General features: G+C 47.0%; 1 protein-coding gene across 1 annotated transcript in view; it reads left to right on the top strand.

Annotated features, from left to right (window-relative positions):
* Window positions 1–4,392: 4,392 nt before the first annotated feature.
* SLC2A9 (solute carrier family 2 member 9) overlaps window positions 4,393–20,777 on the top strand; it is a 240,038-nt gene continuing 223,653 nt past the window's right edge. Inside the window, exon 1 of the mRNA XM_041752340.1 lies at window positions 4,393–4,551. The gene's annotated coding sequence lies outside the window, so the exon portion shown is untranslated. The remainder of the gene's footprint in view (window positions 4,552–20,777) is intronic.

The following is a 20,777-nucleotide window of genomic DNA, read 5'->3' on the forward strand; positions in this document are numbered from 1 at the left end:
GGCCCAGGACGAAAACAGTGAGGGAACACCTATCTCATTCCACTGTTTGCCAACCATAACTCCCACTTTGCCAATATTGCGCTGCAATTCCACTTGCTATAGTGAGGTTGATATACTTATTATTTTTGATATTTTTACTATTTCTGCTTTTCTTTATATTAATCTTTTAGTCTTTGGATTGTCAGTGTGAGCTTTTGATATATCTCAAAAGGTTAATACTGTTTCATATTTATTGTAAATGGTTTATGGATTATTCTTTGTCTTCTAACTTTGTTTAGGTTGCTTTCTGGAAAAATGAGTTACATCTTTATGCAAATATTTTTTATGCAGTCAAATTTATCAGTAAATTTCATCATGATTTTTTTATTGCTTTTTTTAAAATTTTATTTATTTATGATAGTCACACAGAGAGAGAGAGGCAGAGACACAGGCAGAGGGAGAAGCAGGCTCCATGCACCAGGAGCCCGATGTGGGATTCGATCCCGGGTCTCCAGAATCGCGCCCTGGGCCAAAGACAGGTGCTAAACCGCTGCGCCACCCAGGGATCCCTTTTATTGCTTTTAAGCTAAAACAATCTTAGGAAATTTATTACCAAATCAGAGGAATATTCACCTATATGTTCTTTTGTGTTATATTCCACTTTTTATCTACACATCAACTGATCAGGAGTGCACATATGTGCACACACAAACAGAAGCATACTGCGAGGTTAGGATCTGTCTGGATATTTATTAAATAAGTAAATATAAATATTAAATAAATTGCTAATTTATTGGAAATTCCCTTTTTAAAAACAGTGTTAATGATGTTACCTTTAATTTATATTAAATTATTAGGCATAGCTGGGTCCATTTCTGGTATATTTATTCTCTCATTCCATAATCCATTCTTGTAGCAGAATTGCATTAGCTTTATAGTCTTCTAGTATCTAGTAAATGGATCTATTTTATTTTTTCCTTTTTCAAGATATCTTGTCATTACTTTCTTTCTATGTATTCTTCAAGATCAATTTCAAAGTTCCTTTGTCAAGTTAAAAATTACCCCATTGACCATGTCATTATTATTACAGAGTTAGTTGTGTGTGCTTGCCAAACATATCCCATTTAGTGATACTTACATAGATGGTAAATCTATGAAGAAAAGCGTAGGAAAGATCCAAACAAAAATTAGGATAGTGCTTGCTTCTGGGGAGGAGGGAAGTGATGTGTTAGGAAAGGTACATTGAGTCTTAAAGTATTGGTAGCAGTCCATTGCCTCACTCACGTGGTGGTACATTAGTTATCTATTGGTAATGACAATATTTCCCCCAATTCAGCAGCTTAAAAATATATACATTTGTTGTCCCGTGGTTTCTGTAGGTCTGGAGGGCTATAATCAAGGTGTGGTCTTATCTGAGGCTCTACTGGAGAAGGAGCTGGTCCCTGGCTCATGTGATTGTTGACAACACTTAAGTTTCCTACTAGCTACCATGCTGAGGGCCTTAGGGTCTTGCTGGCTATGGACTAGAGGCTGCCCCTAGTTTCCAGCCATGTGGCCAACTCAGAAGGGCAGCTCACAATACAGCATATTATGGATGTTACCATCTTCTGTAACACACACACACAATCACATATGCTCCCTCACTTTTGTTATATTCTCTATGTCTAGAGGTAGGTCACAGGTTCTACCCACACTCAAACGGAGGGATCACACAAACACATGAAAGCCAGATCATAGGGCCTTCTTAAAAGTCTATCCACCCTAGATGGTTACATGGGTGTTCATTTAATTATTTATTAAACTGTGTGTGTGTGTGCACGTGTGTATAATATTTCTAAACCTGTGATATGTTTCACAATTTAAGACATTAAAAACTGTAAAGTATGTTTTTTGATCAATTAGTTTGGATCTTACTGTGCCCAGGAACAGCCAAGCAAAAAGAATCTCATGGCATAGGTGACTGAATCTGAAATGAAGTGGGGAAGTGACTCAAGTGCTCAGGAGAGCTAACTTTTTCCTTTTGAGATACTTTGAAGTTGCTACGAACTCAGAGGGCACTCTGTATTGTACTTGGGACTTTTTGAATTGTTTCAAAATTATTTCGATGCCTAGTTTTATTTGAAAAAAAAAAAGGAAATTGCTTTAACTTAAACTAACTTAAACAAACTAATTGACAAGTTTTACAATATTTACCATGTGCACAGACCATGTCTCCAAAGGTTAAATCTTCTCTAATATCCCTTAATAAAGTTTGGTGGTTGTATTCATTAACCTCCCTCACCTCTTTTGCTAAGTTTATTCCAAGTGTTTCTGTTTTTGTTGCTGTTATGAATGGGATCTTTGTCTTTAAGTATGATTTCTGCTTCCTGTTGCTTTTCACCAGGAAAATGACTGAATTTTGGATATGTACCAAAATTTTTGTTAAATGACTGTTTTATAACAAAAGTCTCTATTAAATAACTAATGGCTCTGCTCCCATATTAATTTTAATTTCTTTTTTCTTGGGTTCTCTAGGTACATCGTGGTGACATCTGGGAACTCTGGCTTTTTTTTTTTTTTTTTTTTTTTTGCCTCCTCTTTACCAGTGGCTATAATCCTGATTTATGTCTCCTGGAAGCAAAGTTCTTAAAATATGTTAACCTTCAGAGTCAGATAAATCCAAGACTGTTAACAGCTTTCTTGGGCAAGTCACTTAACCTCTCTGTGCCTCAGTTTCCTCTTTCGTAGCCTGGGACCATCACGGACTTTTCTGAATTGGGTAATTGTGAGGATAAGAAAAATACCTACTTTTAGCGTAGTATTTGCCTCAAAATACAGCACATGTTAGATAAAATGTAATTGTTACTACATTTTAAGAGGAGCTTACATGAAAATGGCAAGAGACACCCGGGTTATTAATACCGAGCCGAGTGGTGGGAGCAGGCGTAAATTGATGTATGATGGATGTTGCATTTCCTTCCTCCAAGGAGCCATGCTAGGTGCTTTCCAAGCATCTTCTTCATCAAGCAACAGCCTTAGGGAGGTGTAATGGCTATTCTAGCATCGCATAACTCACTTGGAGGGAAGTGGGACTCAAGCCCAGCCCGCCTTGCTGCAAAGCCTGTGCTCATCGCTGCCGGTCTATTCTGCGGGGAGCATCAGACATTCATTCTGCCCAGGGGCTCTCCACTTTGGTCAAACGTTAGGAGCATCTGGGGATCTCTAGCAATGTATCCATGTCTGAGCCCCACCACAGACTAAATGGATCTGGCTCTTTGAGTGTGACTCCAACATTGCTATCCTCTCAAGGCTCCCTAGGAGATTGTAATGGCCAGGGTTGAGGACCACTAATGGCTCCAGTGTGGCCTCTATAACATTGACATTTCAGGCAGTAATCATGGAAGTCTGGAAGTCTGGCCCCACATTTCCAGATGAGTTCAAGTTCATCCTCCCTGTCTTTGCCATAAACGAATCCATCCTTGTTGCCTGTGAGGATTGATTCTATGCACCAACATAGCTGGGCCACAGTGCCCAGATATGTGGTCAAACACTGTCCTAGATGTTTCCATGAAGGTGTTTTCTGGATGAGATTAACATTTAAATCAGTAGACCTCAAGTAAAGCAAATTGCCCTCCATAATGTGGGTGGGCCTCATCTAATTAGTTGGAGGCTTTCAGAGGAAAAAGACTGACCTTCTTTGAGCAAGAAGGAACTCTGCAACAGACAGTCTTTGGGCTTGGCCTGCAACTCTCCTCTGAGTCTGCAGCCTGCTGGTCTGCCCTACAGATTTTGGACTTGTGCTTCCACAAATCATAAGAGCTGATTCCTTGATACACATCCTATTGGTTCTGTTTTTCTGGAGAACTCTGACTAATCACTACCATAAAGGAAATTGACCTCTTATTCCACACAAACATAAATAAAGCACCCTACTTTCATTTTCCTTTGAAAAACTGTAACTAGAGAAGGGATGACACAGAGCCATAGATTTTCAGTCTAGTGGAGAATAATACAGATCACTCGGTCCAACTGAAACAGAGGCATGAAGGTAGAAATAACCCTGGGATTATTCTGGCCCTCCGGAGACAGTCGGTAGTGTCTGGAGACATTTTTGTTGTTGTCACGAGGTGGGTGGGGGATGAGGGACAGGGGTGTGGGTGCAAGGGTGCTCAGGCACCAAGTGGGCAGAAGGGCCGGCGATGCTACTAAACATCCTGAAATGCACAGAATTATTGTTTAAGCATAACTACCCAAGTTGCGAAACCCTAGTTAGGATGGAGAAAGAGTTAGTCATTAAGGAAATTAGCTTCTCACCCTGTGAGAGGAAGGAGGATTGCAGTCAGATCAGGAAGGAGTCCTAACGAGGCAACGGGAGTCTGACGGGCGGACTGGACAAGTAGGCAGGACAAATATTACTGGAAGGGCCAAGCAACTTCAGGCAAACTCTTGAGAAACCAGCCCTACCGTGGAGGTAGGCCTGGGAGTCCAGCCAGCGGGAACCTCACGGGCATGATGTGGCTCAAATCAGGCTCCTAAGCGGCTGTGAGCTCAGACGTCCCCAAGGCGCCAGGTCTGAGCACTCGACCAGAGGCGGTGAGTAGCTGTCTTGTGTTTTGTGGCTGCAGCTTGTATGGTTGTTTTAAATATCGGGGAGCCCTGTGAGCAGAGCTGGGCGGCCGGAGCTCTCTCTCTCCAGGGTGCTGACGACGGAGGCTTCGCATCCTCGCTTCTCGGGAACTGGGCTACCCGGGGTGGCCGCCGCCTGTGATGTTCTGAACACAAGGCTGCGCCTAGACAGCCAGCGCTCAGTAAGCGTGTTTTAAAGCAATCACGAAGAAGTGGAAAAGGTGAATTCGCGATAAGCAAGTGGCACTTCAGTCCCTTCATCTGTAAGGTGGGGAAGTGGTCGTGTAAAGCCAAGTGGGATGATCGAGTGACGGGAGTGAGAGAGTTCACGTCCTGGAGGATGTTTCCAGGATGGCGTGAGAAACAAAGAAAACCAGAAAAAGCACAGCTGCATTGAGATGAATGGCAACCAGCACACACGCGACCAACGCAACAGAAGCAGGTTGGACATGCGTGTTGGAGGGCACGTGAATATCCAGGGAAGCCTTTGAATTAACCGTGAGCTCCATGTGAGACAAGTGCCCTGTGCCGCTTTTAATGAAACTCGAGATTCCACTGGAGCAGAAGAGGAGCTGGAGGGAGAGGCAGAGCTGGCCTGCTCCGTCAGGCCACCACATCCGAGGGCACAGCTGGGGGACTTACAGGGACTGCTTGGCAGAGGGACCCAGGGCCCTATTCACTCATTTATTCATAGGTGCATCTGGCAAACAGGACTGCTGCATTCCCCATAGCTGCTGTAACGAATTACCCCAAATTCAGCAGCTTGAGCAACATACATATGTTATCTTAAGGTTCTGGAGGTCAGGAGTCCGAGATGGGTGTCTTCAGGCTAAAATCAAGGTGTGAGCAGGGCCACGGTCCATTCTGGGGGCTCTCAAGGAGCGTGCATGCCCTTGGCCTCATAGCTTCGTGAGGATGCTCCTATTCCTCGGCTCAGGGCTCCTTCCCCATCCTCTGAGCCAGGCGGGGGTGGGCAGGCTCCTTCCCACATCACAGCTCTCTGTCTCTCCTCTGCTTCCCCCTTCCATTTTTAAGGATCTTTGTGATTACATTAGGCTCGCCTGGATAATCCAAGATAATCTTCCTATACTAGGGCCAGTTTATGAGCAACTCTAATTCTATCTGCGACCTTAATTCCCTTGTGTCACATAACCAAACCTAGCCACAGGTTCAGGCGATTCACGCGTGGAGTCATGGGTGGGGAGAGAGAATCGTCATGCAGTATTCTTTTCCTAAAGATTTTATTTTTTTATTCATGAGAGACAGAGAGAGAGGCAGAGACACAGGCAGAGGGAGAAGCAGGCTCCATGCAGGGGAGCTCGATGTGGGACTCGATCCCAGGATCCCGGGTTCACGCCCTGAGTTGAAGGCAGATGCTTAACCACTGAGCCACCCAGGCGCCCCTCGTCACGCAGTATTGCAGAAGCAGACTCGCACAGATCAAATCTGTGTCCTTTGAGGGTCAGCGGTATATCTCCGATGCACAAGGAACTTCTGGAAATTACCCAGAAAGACAGGAATAACGATGGATGAATGGGGAAGAATATTGATGAGCAAATCACGGCCAGGGAAACAGGAAGCCAAACTGATGCTTTGAAGAGTTTCCACTGAAGCGAATTCCCAGAGGCTTGAAGATAAAACCAGTGCACCCATTAGACTGGTTCCAGTGGGAGACTGGGTGACTCACTGCTGAGTGCAGGCCCCCGTGTGTGAGGCACAGGAAAGGCTACTGTTAGGGACAATGAGGTCTGAGCAGGTGATGCTCAGTGTTGGGGGGGATGCGGGCGTGGGTACCAAACTCGCCGGAGATGAGGATGTGGCTGGAGCAAACTTTCTGAAATTAAATAAAGTCGTTATTATCTAGAGCCCAATAATTGGAGCCAAGCAACCCCCGCCCCCACCCCCCGAGCCCACAAGGGGACATCTATGAGCACATTCACTGCTGTGCTGGCCCAGAGCTGCAGGCTGGCGAGGTCTCCGTCCCGGGGTAATGATTTCCTAAGTCCAGTGAAGAAGCTGGTACCATTTCTCCCATTTTACAGATGAACAAACTGAAGCTCAGGGAAGTTAGAGTCACTTGACCAAGGTCATACTGCTCATAAATGACAAGGTGGAGACTCACATCCCTGTTCCCAAGTCAGTGTATTTGTCCACGAGACCATCCTCTCATGACAGAAGAGGTGGGATTGTCGAAAAGCCCTCCTTCCTGTCACTCTCAGCCCTCCTTCCCATCTTGTATTCCTTCCTTTGTTCCAGATAAAAGCAAGAGAAAAGGCAACAATGACAGGAAAAAGAGATCCGGAAGGAGTGAGGGTAGAGGAGTCAGTCAGTTTGCCCTCCTAGAGCTCTGACGTACCCTCACCACCCCCCATGATATTTTGCATAATAAAAATTCCTAAAAGAAAACTAACAACGAACACATATTAAAAGCCCAGTTTACGTCTCTGTTGGTTGATCCTCACAGCAACCCCGTGAAAGCTTTACAGGAGACAAGAACAGAGACCAGAGAGGTTAGGTAACTCGCCGGGGTCACACAGCTGGAGCAGGAAGCCCGGCCGTCGGAGGCTGTGCTCCACTCCTGCAGGAAGCTGGGTTAGTCTGGGAGCTGCGCCGTGAGGCAGGCCCACCAGCCTGGTCTGGTGCCCGCTCTGCTCCGGGCCAACTTCATTTTGGATGGGTCACTGACCCACCCCCAAGCCTTGGTTTTCGTGGCATCGGGTATGGGTGAAGACGGTGTTCTCTCCTACTGCTGTTATGAGGTGTAACATCTGCAAGGTAATCAACAAATGATTGTCAGTCATGTGTCATTGTTGTGGAATTAATTGCACACGTGTTCCCTCAAAGGAACAGAGCCAAAGGCACCCAGACAGAGTGTGGGAGGCTGTGTTCTGTGTGCGGGCCCTTTGGGGTGGCCAGAGGATCCCCAAGGAGTGGATGTTGGAGGGAGGGTGGTGATTGCATTTAGGAAGCAAGTGAAGGAGCGGGGGTTGAGGCTCCGGGCCCTGGCAAAGAGACCAGGTGGGTTCAGCTGACTTATGCGGGCCTGGAAAATCCAGCCAGGGTTGGCTCTGGATGCTTGAATGAGGGAGAGAAAGACATGGGAGAGAGCCAGCCCCCAAGCTTTGGCACCTGACAGATCTGACTTAGAGTCTCTCCTCATCTCAGCCCTCGTGTGACCTTGACACCTTCCTTAGACTTTCCTTGCTCAGACAGGGGCTCTTGATGGTACCCTTACAAGGCACCTGGAAACTCTGGGAGATGAGCTCAGGCCTGCAGGGTGCCTGGCATGGGCAGTGGCTCAGAAAGCCCCACCTGCCCTGCCAGCTGAGGGCCCAGAACACAGGGGTCTGAGCTCAGCTGGCCTTGGACGGAGTCTGTCCTCGTGACCACAGACAGTGGGCCCCATTCACCTGCTTGGGTTTACTGATTTCTTCTTTACAAAACCAGGAAGAAAAACTGGTGATGTTCCTTGGCAAATCCCCCCAGGGCTTTTGGTCTATGCAGTTAATTCTTATAATAAAGACATAGTCTCTCTCTCTCTCTCTTTTTTTTTTTTTTTAACTTGACTCTTAGAAGATCAAGATGGGTTTTTTAATGAAATGTTAAAAGTCAGAATTGGGAGAAAATAGCACCAGACAAAAGAGGGGAAGACTCTAAGATTTTATCTGTTTCCCTGTGTTCCCATCTTGCTCCAGCAGAGGGATAGAGCGTGTTTTTCAGCGGACGCATGCGTACAACAGACAGCAAGGACCAACATCGTGACTGACCTTATAAATGGAGCACTGGTTCTCTGGAGCCCTTGCAGCCTTTCCCCAAGAAGTAGCCAGGCTTCCATTTTCATACACGAGCATTTAAATAGTGGAAACAGGGAAAGGAAAATGAGTCATCATAAAGCATCATGGGAGGAAAGCATTGGGATGGAAGAGCTTGTCAGATGTTCACTAGATGGGCCGATGGGGTGCGTTCCTATGTCCTCTTTGGGCCTCCAAGTGGACAATCTGCACGGAAGGAGCCTGGATATAATTTCCTGGCTGAGGACCTCGGCTCTGCTCTCAGTACTGCTCCGATCTCCAGGATGACAGTCACTGCCAATGATTAACAGGCAGCGCACTGGAGCAGACCCTGGCAGGAAGGTCATCTCAGTGCAGGCTCCGTACCTGGCGGATTGCCTCTCCTTCCTCTGCACCCTGGCGCTGCACTTCTTGTGACTACATTTGACTTCATAACCTGGTGTTTGGAAACATGGGTATAAGTGCTTGGTGCTCGTGGTGTGGGCTGGTCCTGTCCGTATCTGAGTGCTGCTCGAGAACACGCTCCAGTAACAGTTGAACTAGCCTTTAATTGCACCTTTAGAACTAAATCACTGAACTTTTCTTGGGCACTTTCTATAAGTCAGACACCATGCTGACTGTATGGGGTGTAGTAGTGACAGAGACAGACACACAGTCCTTGTTTGCCCCCAAACAAGGACACAGCAAACACCAGGCAGCAGCAGAGTGATCAGAAAGGGTGACAAGCTCCAGGAAGGATGCAAACCAGGGGCTGGATGGAGAAGAAAGGCAGGGCTTGGCGCCAGTGTAGAGAGGTCCCCCAGTGCAATGGGAAGCTGGCGATGACCATACCGGAGAGGTACTGAGAGCGGTGGCAGCCGGGTGACAGAAGAAATGATGTTGAGAGACAGTTTGGGTCTGGAGCCAGTGAGTATTACTGGTGCACAATGAGGTTGAAAAGGAAGCAGAAGGAACCACGATGCTGCTAAGGTTTCTAGCTACCCAAGGAAGGTGGGAGAGCTGCTTACTGAGATGTTGGGGCAATGGGGGACCCAGGATGGGGGATAAGTTTGGGAAATTCAAGAGTCTATGATCCATCCAGGTGGTAATGTCTAGTGCACAGTTGGATGTGCCAGTCTGGAGCTTAGGGGAGTGTTCTGGATCAGATAGACAAATTTCAGAGCTGTCAGCCTACAGATGCCCTGGCCTTCAACACGCAAGTGATCTGGCTGGGAGCAGTGTTTGTAATGAACTGTAGCCCGTATCACAAAACCAGGATTTACATTAGACAAAAAATCAGGCAAACAGAGGGAAACCCACCAATTCTGTAGCAGGGAGAGGGGTAGTGTGAGGAAAGGACTTTTGAACTGAATCTTGAAGGATGAGTACATGGAACAGACATCTAAGCTGAGGGACAGCCTGGGAAATGACTCATAATCTCCAGAGAAAGAGGAAATGGTGCATGCAGCATGGGTGGAGAGCCAGGAAACAGGGTGCTAGAGAGTTATGTGTAAGGGCCAGCTTCCGGAGAGCCTTGTGTACCACACTGCGTGTCCCACCTCAAGCAAAGTGGATGACCAGGTGCACCACCCGAAGCTCTGGCCATGGGAGCTGTCCTCCAGCCATCGTCTTTCAGGCCACCTCCGAGTTCCTGTAGGTCAGCAGTAGACCATTTTGGCTTGCACCCATGCCAAGCTGATGCACCCATGATCCAAGCTCAGATGACTGTCTTGCTCTGTCCACTGGTGTTATGGAATGAATTTTTGTGTCCTGCCCCTCACCCCAATTCCTCTGTTGAAGCCCTGACCTCCACCATGACTGCATTGGAGATGGGGCCTTTATGGGAGTGATTAAGGTTAAAGAGGTCATAAGGGTGGGCTCTGATCTGATAGGATTAGTGTCCTTGAAGAAGAGACACCAGGAAGTTGCCCTTTCTCCCTCTCCACCATGTGAGGACACACCAAGAAGGCAGCCATCTTCAAGCTAGGACAGCTTTCACCAGAACCCAACCCTGCTGGAAACTTGATCTTGGACTTTCCAGCCTCCAGAGCTGTGAGAAAACAAATTCCTGTGGTTTGTGCCACACATTTATTGTATCATTGTTATGGCAGCCTGAGCAAACTAAACTGGTCAAAGGGAATTTCTCATAAGGCCAAAGGTATGCACTATGGGAGAAGCATCAGCTAGCTAAAGGAGAAGCAAAGCCAAGGGAGAAGCATCAGCTGAGGGAGAAGCATCAGTGCGACAGAGGCAGAGGACCTAGGGTCTGGGGCACCTCTTCTTGCAGTTTGCTTGTGCTCTCTGCACCTTCAACCCCATGTGTACCACCTCCAGCAGGGCCTACCCAATCCCAGAGAATGTCAAGGTCATGAGTGGCCACATGCTCAGATGATGTGTCATGCTCAGATACAGTTTCTACCAAGACCCAGCAGCCATACCAGAAGCTGTTTTCAGACAGTGCACAGTTCTCTGCTGCAGATGCTATGGCCTTGCTCTAGACCCTTGGTAGTCTGTCTGCACTGTGACTCTCTGCAGAGATTCCATGTGGCATCCTTCTCCACAGAAGCTTATGGTTCTGTGGGACCTGCTGGGCTGGACAACACAGGGGCAAGGCTGCTTATGCCTCTCCCTGGGCCCACTACACAGGCTTTCCCTACCTTGGGTCTCGCTCAAACCTTCCACATCTGATAAATAGGTGATCCTTCCATGTGGAATGTGTGTCTCTCAGACCTGGGGAGGGCTGTAAAAGGTTGTACTTTCCCAGGGGTAGGAGATACAGGTACAACACTTTGTCCTTTAGAGGGATTTTCCAGCATGCCCCAGACCAGTGAACCCTAGGAGCTTCAATTATATGACCCTTGGCTCTTTGGATCCTAGACCCTTGGATCGTACCTGGTTTACTTCCCCGCTTTGGGAATGAATATGCTTTACCAAGTCACACAGAATTAGTACCTCAAGCTTTTCAAGTGCACTTAACACAATGCCGTCGTCATGGTAAACCACTGCGGTGTCCTGTGGAATGTCCGGATGGTCTAAGTCCTTTCAGAGTACATCACAATAACAGAAGAATGAGTTGATCCCTAGAGGGAGACTATACGTGGGTACCATTTTGTTCCATGTAGACATAAACTGCTTCTGATCCTTCTTTCTGATCAGCATAGAAAAAAATGCTAGTTGTCAATTAATAGCTGCATTCCACACACCTAAGGCTGTATTAATCCACATGAGAATACTTGCCATATCAGGAAGTAACCGCAGTTGGTGTTCTACTACTTGCCTAAGTTTCCAAAGTTCCAGGGTCTTCTTCTATTATCCATATGGTTCCTGTAAGGTCACCCTGGTGAACCCAATGGGGATATGATAGGGACCACCACTCTTGCATGCTTCAACACTCTGAGGGTGGCATTGACCTTTGCAACATAATAACATAACAAATACTATGAATATGTAATATTGTTTCTCATTTATTGTCTTGGCAGGAAGTGGAAGCTCTTGGACTTTCTTATGCAATAACTCTCACTCTGGGGGATCCCTGGGTGGCTCAGGGGTTTAGCGCCTGCCTTTGGCCCGGGGCATGATCCTGGAGTCCCAGGATCAAGTCCTGCATCAGGCTCCTGAAGCCTGCTTCTCCCTCTGCCTGTGTCTCTGCCTCTATCTCTCTCTCTCTCATTGATAAATAAATAAAATCTTAAAAAAAAATAACTCTCACTCTGCAGATCAAAGAACCCATATAAGAGTTCTTCCAATGGTCCATGCATCTTTCCTAAACATATTCAGGACCCAGGGAAATGACCACAGGGTGGTATTGTCGACTCAATGTGCCCACTGTGTGACATACCTGGGCCAGGACTATACTGACTACTTGGTTCCTGTATAGCTTATTCTAATGGGGGACTGTGACGATGCTGGACATCAGCACCAACCCAGATCCTGTATCCAGTGTCCAGTTGCTAATTTTCCCCAGTGTACAGTTACCTGAGTAAATGGTCATAACCCCTTTGGGGATTAAATGAGGGAATCCCTACCATATCCCCTGGCTTTCCCACCTGAAGGCAGGAGGAGGTGCCCTTGTATCAGATAGTCAGTGGCTGAGTCTGGGGACCGCCCCAGCCATCTGCTGGAAGTGAGGGGTTCATGAGGGGGTTACAGGATTAAGGCAAGTAAAGGAGACTTGACAAACACTTTATGGAGAGTGAGATGCCAGGAGCGTTGACCTATTCGAGCATGGCACCATGTTTTAGGGATGAAATCCACAAGCTAGGCTAGCTAGCCCATCCACAGAGACAGTGGAGAGTCGGCCACCTAGGCTTGGGGTTCCACCAGAAAACCATGAAGAAGGATGGGGAAAAGAAGGGTTTAGGACACCATAATGGGACCTTGAGTTAAAACCTGGAATTTGACTCAGATGAGAATATTATAGAATAGGGATGGCTGCCAGACCTCGAAGAAGCTGGAGACCATGGATCACAACAGTCAGAAATGGAGCAAGATGAATACGTGTTGGATTTGCGTCCTGTGGCTGCCATAACAGATACTGGTTTTCTTGTGGTTCTGGATCTGATGCTCCACCCGTAAGGCTCACCCGCCTTGCCTCCGCCTACTCTTGGCCCTACCAGATTCTGCCTTTACCTAAAATGTTATTATTTTGTTCATCATAGACATAGTGACATTTATTTTGACTTTTTAAAATGTTGCATTAGATATTTATCTTGGTGATTGAGGTTTTTGGTATCTCCTGAGATTTTGCTGCCAAGGCCAGTGCCTCGCCTACCTCACCTCAGCCCCAGCTCTGGGAGAAGGAACAGCTACAGCAGTAGAGGAAACACAAGAGCATATTGTCTTGGAAGCTGAGGAAAGAAGGTTTACCAAGAAGCTGATACAATAGGATGAGTGTCAACATCAAGCCAGACAGAGAAGGTCATAAATTACACAATCTCATTTATCTGAGCTGGTTGTACTATTGAAAAAGGGAAAATACCCTACATGACCAACTGGTTAAATGGTACACGGCCGTCTAAAAGAATATAAAACAACCATTAAAAATGATGTTAATCATGAAGACAAATATTCTGGAACGTAAACTGGAAAAAGCCAGATGACAAAGTATAAACAATGTATAGAAACAATCATATGAAAAAAAAAAAAAAAGAAACAACCATATGGACCTATACGTGTGCAGAGTAAAAGCAAAATAGTTACATACACGAAGCAAAGAGTGCTTCTGTATATGATTCCACTTATATGAAACTACAGGGTGCAAACTAATCCACAGTGATGGAAAGTAGAGTAGTGTCTACAACGGGTTCACAGATGCATATTTGTGTCAAAACTAATATAACAGGGACCCTTAAAAATATAGTAACACAGAAGCAGCGATACTCTTGTTTATTGATGTATTTTTACACTGGGTCAGCACTGTGAGAAGACATTTCATATGTGATGTCTTTTAATCCTGACACGAAGTTTGTGGGTTAAGTATCATATTTTCCATTTTACAGATAAAGACATTGAGACTTGTACAGTGTCATGCAGTGTGTGAGAGCAGGAACGCAAACTTTGCTGGCTCTCATCTCTGGGCTCCTAATTGTTGTGCTATGTATTTGGATAATAATAGTAACCCCACCCCCCAACAGCTGGCTGGGAGGGACCCATAGATCCTTGGGAAGGGGTGTTGTGGCCGCCTCAGACAGTCTATTGGAACAATATTATTGATAAATAAATGTTAGCTGTTGCTAACAGCTTGGAACTCACGATCCATCCTTTCCATTGATAACCAGCAAAGACTCGGTGCCTTAGAGATGGTGAATGGATATGACCATTCGGAGCTTCTCAAAGAACGTATTTTAGGAATGCTCGCCTTCCAGAAGTACCTGGCCCCTGCCGAGCCAGGCTGCGGGAATCTCTGGTCCAGAAACTTGCCCTAAAAGAAATCCATACCATTTTCATATTTTCCCCTTTTCTGCTCTCATCACTGCCACCCTTGTGATTAAAAATGTCAATCAGTAAAGGATGAGACTGCCATTTTAAATTCGTCTCTGAGTCACTGGGCTCAGTAGGGACTCGGTGCTGGCAGCCCCAGGTGCAGAGTCCTAGGACCCGATGAAGGAGTCGTTAGTTCCACCTGGCTGGGTTGGACGCATCTAGGAAGGAGCGTCAGCTCCTGATTTGGATCAGGTGGCGGTGGCCAGGCAGAGAAGCAGAGGAGGTGGGCCGAGGCACACAGGCCAGGTTGTGTCACACACTCGCATGGCAGAGTCGAGTAAAGGCAAGCAGGTGGCACCTCATTCTGCAAATCCACTGCCTGGGTCTCCCTGAATGCTCATGCCTGGACTCAGTGGGGAAAGTGGGAGGATTCATGAATGAGGTCTGCTATGGCAGGCGCAGGGGACATGTTCAAAAACCCTGCCTTTGCTACTTCTTGGTTAATGTAGGCTGGGAAGGGAAACTGAGACCAAGTGGTTGAAGGTTTGCATAGTCTGCTGAGAATATAGGCTTTTCCTACACCAAAGATTTCTAGCTTAGTTTCTCCATTTTATTTTATTGATTGATTGATTTTTAAAGATTTTATTTATTTATTTATTTGAAAGAGAGAGAGTGAGAGAAAGAGAGCACAAGTGGGGTAAGGGGTAGAAGAGGGAGAAGCAGGCTCCCCACTGAGCAGGGAGCCCAATGTGGGGGGCTTGTTCCCAGGACCTTGGGATCATGATCTGAACCAAAGGCAGACGCTCAACTGACTGAACCACCCAGGTGCCCCAGTTTCTCCATTTTTAAAACAGAAAATACCATAACCAGAAGATTTCAGGGTAGAGGTTGAGGATTTATTTATTTTTTTTTAGATTTATTTATTTATTCATGAGACACACAGAGAGAGGCAGAGACACAGGCAGAAAGAGAAGCAGGCTCCATGCAGGAAGCCTGATGTGGGACTCGATCCGGGGACTCCCTGAGCCAAAGGCAGATGCTCAACTTCTGAGCCACCCAGGCATCCCAAGATTGAGGATTTCTTGAAAAAAGCAACACTTAGGTTGAGTTCAGAGAGAGGATTATGACCCAGAGAAGCAGGAGGGAGGGAGGAGTATGTTCTGGATATACTCATTCTCTGCTGGGAAGCCTTCTGAGCAGTAAGGAGGCAGGCCAGGGCCGGGCAGACCCAGGGCTCTGGCAAAGCCAGGCTGTGGTGTCACACCAGGGCTGGTGTACAACCACACATCTATCTGACTTACTCATCTCATCTGTTGCCAGACAAACAACCTTAGTAATATCTTATCTAAAGTAATATCTTAGCTTTCTAGTAATATCATGTAACACAAGAGATGGAAGTCAATCAGGATAAGCCATGAAGAGTAACAACTTGATTTTCACGGAGCACAGGATGAAGAAAAGGGGAAATTGAGTCAGACATTCAGAGAATCATTGGCTCTCAAAGAGGTTGGAGAGAAGAATGTGTTATCAAAAAGGATGGGGGGCATGGGTAAGGTTTCCTTAACTGCTCCACAATGCCTGACTCCGAGTTTTTCTGTGTCACAGCGCTTGTCCTGCTCAGAGAGAATCGAATTTTCCTTTCCAAAAAAGGGAATCTCGGCTCAGCAGGCTTACAAATGTTGCCCAGGGTCATAGGGCTAAGTCCTCAGAATTGGAACCCTGCCTGGTGTGTCTGAAGCCAGAGTCCCTGTGTTGCACTATCTTCCCGCAAGACCCTTCCTGGAGAGTGTGAGGGAGGATGACAGTGCCTTTCCAGCCTGGTCTGAGGACGTGGGCCACATGGTGACCGAAGCAAAGCCAGGTCCCCTGCTCCCCGAGCACCAGGCCTAGTGTTCCAGACCCAACGTGGGTTGTGGTCTCCTGTCATCCTTGGAACCGCCATGGGAGTGGGTCACACTATTCCTGGCCTCACCCTGTTCTAAACCCCCATCATGTCTCATGTGGATCAGACTGTGTCTTCCTGCATCCACTTCATCACTGTCATCCCCCTGGCCCCCAGTGCTAACACCCCAGCGCTGCATGGCGGCCTGAGAGACTGGCCTCATTGTCCCCCTCAACCCCCTGCCCAGGTTTAGAGACCTTCAATCCTTCCCATTGCTCTTAGGATTCAACCCCACATCCCTAACCTCATCTACAAGGCAGGCCAGGCCCAGCACCGCAGTCCCTCCAACCGTCACACACAAGCACCTTCCAGCCCAGGCCTTTCTGCCTGCTGTCCCTTCCCCGTAGACTGGCACACGACCCCCACCCCACAGACACGTAGCAGACTGTCACTTCTCAGCTTAGGTCAGAATCTCCTGATGCCTCTTATACCACCTTACACCATTTTCTAGAATTTTTCATAATTGCACCTAAGCACCTATCCAAGTGTGTGGTTGTTAATGTCTGATTCCCCATGATGTGTAAGGACCAGGAAGGCAGGGTCCTTCTTTGCCTTGTTCAGTTCTGAGACCATAATGCCTAGAACACAGTGGGCCTGACATGGAGCGGGTGCTCAGCACACACCGTTGAATGAATGAATGAGTGAATAAACTGGGGCATGAATGGGTGAACCCCAAACAGGACAGCTGCATGTCTCCTCTCCAAGCCCCTGTTTTACCTCTGTTAAAGTATGTCGGAACATTCTATGTCTGTGACTGTCCCCTACCCCCACCCATGGTGCATTCCGAGGTGCCAGGAGCGAAGCCTTATTCATCTCAGTATCCATGGTGCTCAGGGTTGAGAACAAAGTCAACCTCAGGATATGTGGCATCTTCCTCCTCTGGCTCTGCTAAGTAGCCACGTCACTCTGAGTCATTTGTTTCTTCATTTCTAAAATGAAGTTCTGCAGCATGATTCCCCTGATCCCTTAATTACTGGGGCTGATAGTCTAGGATTTCGTAACCAGAAGCATTTACTGTTTCCTTTAGAAACAAAATACATTTGGGGAATTCCTGTTAGCATCCTGCCGTGCCCAATGAGAGGTGCTTTGGAACCCCTCAGAGAGTCCATCTCCAAACACAGAGCTGTCTTGGGGCCCAGGGAGCAGAGAGGCCTCCCCTTACTTACTTTGGAAAACACACCACACATCCCACTGGTCTTTAGCTGGTCAGGAAATCTGAAACTAATTAGATAGGATCAGTAAGCAACTCAGCCCGATTTCAAAATGCTTTCGTGCAATTAGGCTTGGCCAGGAACTAAAGGTCATAAGCCAGCCTATTAGCCACAGGAACCATTGAATAATAACAAATCTGATCTTTATAATGCTGCTTAAGGCTTGACTTCTCAAACAGAGACGAGGTTTTATTCCTTTTTTCTAATCTGAGAAGAGACCAGAGGGAGTTAATGGCAGGGGTGAGCGTGGAGAAACTAGCCTGCTTGTGGAGCTCATCTGCACCCCCTTGGCCCCCGATGCCCCCCCCCCTTTGAAAAGCCTCTTCCTCAGCTGCTGTCACAAATCAGTACACGTCTAGAGTCCCGTCACCCCTCAATCCAACCCCGCTAGGAGGTAGGGTTGCTCACTTCTCTGTCCCGGGCACAGCAGACAAAGAGTCCTGTTTGGGATCTGGCAGGTAGCGTTGGACTCTTTGAACTCACTCTCAGTAAGTGAAGAGTCAGCATTTGTTCCTCTAAGCCTCAGTTTCCAAATGTGTAAAATAGGGATGATAATGACCTCCCACAGTGGCTTGCTGTGGAAATCATGAGGTTACTCACATGACATGGCCTGGTGGAGACTAACACATGTGAGAAGCTCAATGAGGATAATTCTTTTTTTAAAAAAAAATATTTTATTTATTTATTCGTGAGAGACACAGGCAGAGAGAGAAGCAGGCTCCCTATGGGGATCCTGATGGAGGACTCGATCCCAGGACCCCAGGATCATGACCTGAACAGAAGGCTGACACTCAACCACTGAGCCACCCAGGCATCCCAACAATTCTTTTCTTGGATGCTGACCTAAAAGACCAGAGGGCCTTTATATTTATCTAGTCTAGGGTTTCTCAAAGTGTAGAACTCAGGATACACTTTAGTTGTTCGTGCACGTGAAAGCTTTTATTTACACGCTTATTTTAATGTCCATTAGGTTGCGTGAGTATCATTGCTTAACGCCATGGTCCTTAACCACGGCCACACATTACAATTGCCCAGGGAGCTTTTAAAATGCTCCAGCCCAGAGCAGGGCCTGACTTTGAGATTTTAGACAACATTCTGCAAGCACATTTCACATTAATGTGAACAGCCAGGATGAGAACTACTGGCTTAAGGCAAAGCTCGGTAAAAAATAGAAATTACTCAAAGTAGCATATCAACAAGGCAGCCAGCTAAGGCTGACGTTGGGGAAACACAGATAAGCCAATATTTTTTGAGGGCCACATGTCAGGATCAGCTGCGGGTGGGGTGGTTTGGTGCTTGTTAAATTTCAGATGCCTTGTCTCCTGCCGGGTCCATTAAATCAGAATCATGAGGGGTGGACCTGGAAGACCTTTGTTCTCATCAGCCTACCTGGCCCTGGTTCTCTGGAAGGCATTCAGGAGTCACTCATTTTGTAAAGGTTAAGGCCATGCTCTGAAGGAAGGGAGACACTCTGTGGTCCGCCCAACATAAGAGAGAGGGGGACGCTGACCAGCTGATGTCAGCCAATCACACTTTGATACTTGGGGGGTATTGAGCCAACACTCACTCCAGGGCAGCAAGGGACACAGATGATGTAATTCTGGGTTCACTAGGGGGTAAGGCTTCCCTGAGTGTGTCCCACCCAGTTCCCTAGGACTGGAAGGAGGCAGAAAGGCAGGATGAATGCCCCTTCTGGGAGCAACTGTAAGAATCTGTGCAGCAAAAGTGTTTCCTAGGTGGTAACTTTCAGGTAAGCTTCATGTTCAGACAGGTAGTGGGATAGTGAATAACTCCCCTTCTAGAACCTCCAAATTTGCTGCCCAGAAGGCATGGATGGATCATCTGGAGAATTCCAAACCTACTTATCTCTGCTGTGCCTGGTCGCAGTAGGAGCTGGGAGATTGTGGAGGAACTGAAGAGGAAGGGAAACCCTTTCACACTGAGTAAATCCCCTGGCAAGGGTCTACACTAAAGGCAGCAGGCAAGCCAGTGTCTGAAGCTCGAAAACGGGTTCTTGCAGGATGATCAGGGGGATGGGATGCAAGAGTGGATCTCAGGCTCTGGCACAAGATAGGGAGCTGATAATAACAAGTGGTTACTTGTCACAGGACAGACGTGGTGCAAACTGACTTCCCCCTTTGCTATGCAGTCAGTGCTCGCTAGGCTGCAGAGCCCAGCTAGCTTGTTTCAGGGGCTCTCCTCGGTGCCTGTAAAATGAGGCTTTCAGTTTAACTCAGTTCAAGACACCTTGGCTTGAGAGCATTCCAGGAAGTGCTGGCCTCTCTTGGCTAGGATGAAGCCATGTGGGGAGGGGGTTGTAACCTGTAATGGGGCCAGAAATGGGGGGGACCTCTGTTCCTTTGAGCATCCCTTCTCGGGGTCTCATCCAGTAGAATCCTACCTGGTGGCAGCTCTTGATTTTATTCTAGCCTCTGTCCTCAGGGATGGTACTTGCCAAAGCTGCTTCATGGGTTGCCTTTGAAAACAGATGAGATGATATAAACTAGTAACCAGAGTAAATAATAATCTTATTGAATGTAACAATTTACTTACTTACGTACTTCCTGGTGGGTGGATGGATGGCTAGATGGACGGGTGGGTTGGTTGACCAATTATGATGACTTTGAGAACTGCAGATGGGAAGAGCCATGGGGAGCTTTGTTGTCATGGGAGAAGTAGGGAGTGTCCTAAGCTGAGAACCAAGAAATGCAGTTTAGTTGTGACTCATTTACGACTCCTTGTGTGACCTCCGGTTACCTCTCTGCCCTTTGGTCTTCTCATCGTTAGTATAATGTGTGGGCTCCCCACAAAATTCTAGGGAGGACTACCTCTGATGATAAATGTGATAAATCTATAAATTGCAGAGCTCTATAAAAACGTTACTTTTTCCAGTTATTATTTAATTTGCATTATGTCATCAGTTCCCCACAAAGCACCTGTGACACAGGGGAGTAGCATCTCCAAGTCCAGAAGGTGCCAAAGACATCCTTTCACATCGCTAATGCTAGCTTTGCTTGAGGGGTCATTTCTGGGCCACCCAGCCACATTCCTGCAAAGATAAACCCAAGTGGGAAAAGTGCCCATGGGAGCCAGGAGTCCAGACACCCAGAGTGAAATGGAGTCCACAGTGCCTGCAAACCATCCCTGAGGGAAATGTCCACCATGACTCCACCTCCCTCTCCACTGGGTGGTTCTGTCATCATGCATTCGTGATTTCTTCGTATATTAGTTCCTGTTTTGTCCATTTCGTTTTAGTGTCAGCGCCCTTCTACTCTTCCCAGAATCAAGTGTGTCCAGAACCGTGTCTGTTCCGGGAGCTGCCAGTCTTGGAGGGGGGTGTGTGTGGGC

The sequence above is a fragment of the Vulpes lagopus genome, chromosome 4 (assembly GCF_018345385.1).
Source record: "Vulpes lagopus strain Blue_001 chromosome 4, ASM1834538v1, whole genome shotgun sequence".
NCBI lineage: Eukaryota > Metazoa > Chordata > Mammalia > Carnivora > Canidae > Vulpes > Vulpes lagopus.